The sequence below is a fragment of the Cupressus sempervirens genome, chromosome 6, assembly GCF_028749045.1.
Source record: "Cupressus sempervirens isolate cs-2001-9-10 chromosome 6, ASM2874904v1, whole genome shotgun sequence".
Taxonomy (NCBI): domain Eukaryota; kingdom Viridiplantae; phylum Streptophyta; class Pinopsida; order Cupressales; family Cupressaceae; genus Cupressus; species Cupressus sempervirens.
The window spans coordinates 292924599-292930595 of record NC_143123.1 but is presented as its reverse complement, the minus strand read 5'-3'; the positions used below and the strand labels follow the sequence as shown (position 1 = coordinate 292930595).

The 5997-nt window shown below is 36.7% G+C and overlaps 1 pseudogene across 1 annotated transcript; it reads right to left on the bottom strand.

Moving 5' to 3' along the window:
• Window positions 1-2399: 2399 nt before the first annotated feature.
• Window positions 2400-4897, bottom strand: LOC149552366 (putative pentatricopeptide repeat-containing protein At3g23330 pseudogene; annotated as a pseudogene). Its single transcript, XR_016352909.1, has one exon. The product of XR_016352909.1 is annotated as a putative pentatricopeptide repeat-containing protein At3g23330 pseudogene (transcript).
• Window positions 4898-5997: the final 1100 nt, after the last annotated feature.

Genomic DNA, 5997 nt, shown 5'->3' with positions numbered 1-5997 from the left:
GGAGTGTGCCTTTATCCTCATTAGGATCTAAGGTGTCGTGTAGCCATTTGTCAATCTACCACTTCAAATTATTCTATATGACAGATGGACATATATCTGATAAGGTTAGATAGAATATGTCCATCTAACCTTATCAGATATATGTCCATCTGTCATCCACCAATAACCCAATCATGCTTGATTTGCTTCAACAATTCAATAAAGTGGGTGTTAGCATTTCACGTTACTCAATCCTGGGAAGGAAGGTCGATATTGATGGCCTTGCATTGAAAGTTTAGCGGTGTCTCTATTCACTTCTTCATAACTCCCTAAATGCATCTTACAGTCCATCATTTGGTGCTATGATTTGATATTATTTCCAAAAGGTTGGAAAAATCATTGGCTTTGATACCATTGTAATGTACCAACTTGAGTATATGACCTCCAAAACATTGTGTGCCTTTGATTGTCGTATAATCACTCACAAAGTTATTTGTACAACTCTTGACTTTATGATGCCAATAGTCATTACCAAATACGTTATTGACGTCATCATGTGCTCTATTTGGGATCCATCTGAATTTATCCCTCTGGTCATGAAAGGTCATTATTGCCTTATGTCACTCTTAATTTTTGTGCGTGACTAATTTGATGATGACACACTGCGTCATATGGGGGTCTAGGTGTCCTGCAATCCCTTCTTCCACTCAGTCACACTTGATAATTGGCATATGACAAATGAAACACATTACAGATGGATGTCATTGACCACAAAAAATGTCATACAATTGGGAGTTAGGATGCTAAAGGCCAATATTCTCATACAATAGATATATTTTCAAGAGAAAATAATTATAGCACTTCAAATTATATTAATTTTAAACAAGAGCTTAGCAATACATATTTGTCTTCAAAATGAAGACCTTCACAAACTTGACGCAGAATGTGAAATATTGGAATGATATTTGTAACAGCAGACTAGGGTGGTTGTGAACCATCAAAACTACAATGTAGATTATGGATGATCTTCTACCTCTGAAACTATGCACTGACTACCTTTAGCCTTCAGCTTGTTGAAATACGAAAGATCGGATACATTCCATGATGATTTACAATGCCCAACCATAAGCTTATAAAGGCTTCCAAGCATCTAGAAAGTTACAATATGCACGAATCAACAATATTTTATAATTATTTCATTAATTGAGTCCCTTTTATTTACTAATTAATTAAAGGTCCTTATAATATTTAAAATTATGGAATCACTTAAGTTATTATTTGCCTAAGTCATTTAAGAAAATTGGGGACATTACACATGTCCCTAATAGCCAACAAAAACAAAAACTTCCTAATTGTAGAAGAATTTTTTTTAATAAAAACATTCTATTTTTTTAACAAACTATTTGGCAACTGATAAAGCTGAGATTCAATCAACTTCATTTCCATGGACTAATTAATCATTATCTAAATTAAGTGAAAGGGTTACAATTTTTGGTAAAGTTTTCCCATTTCTCATCTCTCACCATGTCTTATCGATTTACAAATGGTTGGGACTTGTGATATTCATAAATAGAATTCTAAAGTAGAGTTTCAAGTCAAACTCATTGACCACAAAGAATTAATTTTTATTTTCAATTCCAAATATACTTACCCCTCACTTATGAGCATAATTGTTCCCTTAGGCATGGGTCCCATGGGAGGGGCTTGGGCTCTATTATTGTGGAGCAGGTGGCCCCATGATATTTTTTTAGGGGAGCTACATGTTTATTTGGAATCTACTCCTATAAAATAGGAGCTCTGACTTTTTAGCCCCCTCAATTTAAGAGGGTGAAAATGGGGTGGAGCTAGAAATAGCCCCACCAACTTAGGAAAAAAATCTGTCACTTGTCAAAACGTACTATTTATTTTCCCACCAGAATGATATAATCTCACGAAAATTTTTTATGAAGAAATTAAATTTTTATTTTTAAAATTTATAACACCACAAAAGTTCCTTAAATTTAGGAGTTGATTTTTTTAAATTTGATTCACATATAAAATTCATGGGACCACTTCCTTTTATATATTCTACAAATTCTTAGCTGACACCGGCTCTATTCATAGGAAGCGAGTACCATGGGACCTAGCCTGGGCTATAGGATCTATTTTTATGGAGCAGATGGTCCCATGAAACAAAAAATGTTTTGCTATAGGATTAATTAGAATCTTCTCCTAATAGCAGCCCCTACTTTATAGAGTGTAAATTTGAGCGGGTGGAAAAGATGGGAGGCTAGAAATTGCTCCACAAGCTTAAGCTTTTTTTGCCACTTTTTAATCATATACCAATTTCTATTTCTTTATCAGTAATCTTTTTAAACATTTTTATTTATTTAGTAAGTGAATGAAATATGTTAAATAAAAATAATTAATGAGACCACTGCTTTCATAAATTATGTGGCTTAAACTTTTCAAGACCTTCCACTTTAAAATAATCCTAAAAAATCTTTACAACACCCGCTGAATCTTTTTAGGAAGCCCCCTCCATAAGACTGCACCCTTAGTACAAGTTTTCAGCTGTGCGCATTATGCATACAACATAGTTGATGATTGCTCGAAATGAATGCTCCGTTCTGTTTGAAAGAATGGGACTCGTATGAAAAAAAATTTAGGCTACTGTAAGATTATCAAACTGATCAGTAACCAGACTCTAGAAGATCAGTTCTAGCGCCCTTATTCTAGTGAACGATCTTAACCTTGAAAGATTTGACATTCGGAAAATCGATGAAATATATAAGAGGCTAGATAACCTGGTAGGAAATGTGAAAATTAACTTCAAACTCCCTTTCGTTGCTAGGTCATGAATTACCAAAATTCTCCGCAAGAGCAAAGTCCATCCTTAAAACAGTGGAAACGATTCATATCTCTCACAATAATCTGTCGTCCAACAATCTTTGAAATGTACTTGGTTGCATTATGGCAATCGCCACATATGCGAAGGTTCTTTGTGACTCTGATTGGTATACCAGGGGCTGTTTTTATGATCCCAAAAGCAATTGCCAATTTCTCACTGTGAGTAGACAGAATTCTTTCTCTCTCTTTCTCATCCTCTACATCTTCAAGCACAAAATTAGTGTCAGGCACATAACCTGAACATTTCATCAGCATAAATAAGCTCTCCAGCATTGCATATATTTCCTCTGATTCTGGATGTGACCTATCATCTCCAACAAATGCATGAACTTTGTTATTCACCTCGATCCAGCTGCACCCTGGGCTCTTTCTTAATCCTCTTTCTTTCAACATTTTCCTCATCTTTGCTACACCACTCCATTTTCCTGCTACAGCATAAATATTTGACAACACAATATAGTAACCCTCATTCATGGGATCTAATTCAAAGAGCCTTTCAGCCACAAATTCTGCCAGATCGACATTACAATGAATTCTGCAGGCACCCAACAAGGCTCCCCATATTCCAGAGGTGGGTTTTAATGTCATCTTCGTAATGAAGTTATACGCCTCCTCCAGGCAACCAGATCGACTGAGAAGATCGACCATGCAAGCATAATGCTCCAAACCAGGAGTTATGTTATGGTCATGATGACTTATGAGATTAAAGTATTGCCAAGCTTTACTCACCATGCCTGCATGACTGCAAGCAGAGAGTAGAGCAATGAAGGTCACATGATCTGGCTTTGTGCCTGAATTGTTCATTTCGTTAAAGAGTGCCAAGGCCTCCTCACTGCGTCCATGCAACCCATACCCTGTTATAACTGCAGTCCATGAAACTACATCTCTTCGAGACATTCTGTCAAACACTTTCCGTGCAATTTCCATGTTCCCATTTTTAGCATACATGTCTACAAGAGCACTGTTTACAAAAGCATTTGAGTTGAATCCACTTCTCAACACATACGCATGAATTGATTTCCCGTACTGCAGAAGCGTCAATTGGGCGCATGCTGGCATAACACTTGCAATGGTTACATGGGTAGGTTTGAAGCCTGAAAGCTGCATTTCTCGGAAAAGAGCTAAAGTTTCGTCACAATATCCGTTGTGGGCATACCCTGCAATCATGGCATTCCAGAGGACCACATCTTTCCGAGACATTTTGTCAAATATTTGACGTGAAGATTGTACCTTGTTGCACTTGGCGTACATGTCTATCAGGGAAGTACTCGCAAAGAGGTCCAATTGAAGCCCGCTTTTGATAACGTACTCGTGAATTGCCATGCCCTCTGATACATCGGCCAAAGACGCGCACGCATGGAGAACAGTTGAAATAGTAATCATGTCGGGTTCTACCATTTCATGATATAGGCTGAGTGCCTCCTTGTAATGTCCATTTTGGGTAAAAGAAGAAATCATTGCATTCCAAGAGATGACATCTCGATGAGGCATTTTGTCGAACACTCTGCCCGCATCCTCAACTTCCCCACATTTCGAGTACATACCAATCAGTGCGTTGCCCATGGATATCCCCCACTGAAGCCCATTGCGGATCCTCTTTCTCTCTTGTACACCTGATACTTGACAACAATGTGGGCGACTAGTTATGTGCATTGCAGGGCACCCAAATAACAAACAGCGTATCGGATGTTTATACTTGTGCTTGAGCGACTGACTGGTAAGAAAGTCCTCTAAGCATGGCATCCCATACATTTCTTCCCCTTCCCCTCCTCATATCATACTAATCAGAGCTGTGCCGGGATTGAATTTGGCAATAACCAGCGTAACATACTCATTTTCTTTAACAAATTCACTCTGAATCCTATCTCCATCCAATTCTTTCGAAATTCGTGTGGAGCATGTCACCATCTTCGAGCTTTTCAGGTGTGGGTTGACAAATCAGAAAAACTCGTGATAAACTTTGTTTTGTCATAAACTATGATGGGGTTCTATTTTATTTTTATTTATTTCAAAAATCTTATCTAGATAGAGTTTTCGTTCAAAAATCTTGTGTATATATACTTCTTTGTGGTGTCAGCCTTGGACTGAATATAAGAGATTACCTTCTTTTATATGTTAACCTGCTTGTAAGATGGCTTTCTAAACTCTAATAAGGATCAATAATAGGAGGTGCACATGTTGGTAGTAAAATTTAGTGGCACTTCTAAAGATTTCAAATATAAGTGAATCTACATACGATGGTGAGACATAATAGCATGTTAGGGAAATGGATTTATTTAGTTTGCTTCAACCTTGGGGTAAACTATTTAAGTTTTGTCATTTAAGTGTAAGGACATTAATTATGGCTTTCAACCCTCTAGGTACTTGCATAGTCTTCTCCATAGTGACAATGAATTGTCAAGGAGACATGAAAATGAATCTCCTTAGTTTGTACACTTCTTAGCAAGACACTTAGTATGTTAGGCAAAATGAATTTCTATAGTTTGTCTCAATCTTGTGTCAAACTACTCAAGTATTGTCATTTGAATGTTGGGACGTCAATCATTAATTTTGAACTCTCTATTCACATGCATAGCCTACTTTGCAATGGCAATGAATTGCCAAGGAGATAATGGAGGGAAAAAATCACTCTATTTCACACTGTGATTTTAGTCATCCAAGATAGCATATTCTCTTATTAATAAGTTTGTGGCTTTAAAGGAGAGCAAAATATTAGCTAGTGTTGACATATTACATTAATCGAGATAGTTTCTATGTTTAATTAGGTTAGTGTTGGTATATTACATTAATTACATTTATTGGCAATGAATTACTAAGAAAGTCCTCTAAGCAAACTATGAGGAACATCTAGGCTAGAAACAAAATCATGTTAAACTAATATTTTTCCTATACTACTTACTATATTCATCTATGTACAAGGAACATCTAGTCATTCTTAAAGGCATTCTTTGTTTTCTTCAACTTATCTTGAATCAAGTTGTGATCCACAAAGTAGCAATCCCCATGAAGGGAAAGTTGATTACCTAGAGATGCAGAAGGTTATGCCTCCACAATGAATTTTTCGGCACCCTTCTTCCTCCTAATGTTTGATTTAATAGTTTTTGCCCCTCCTCTTTGCCTTTGTAAAAC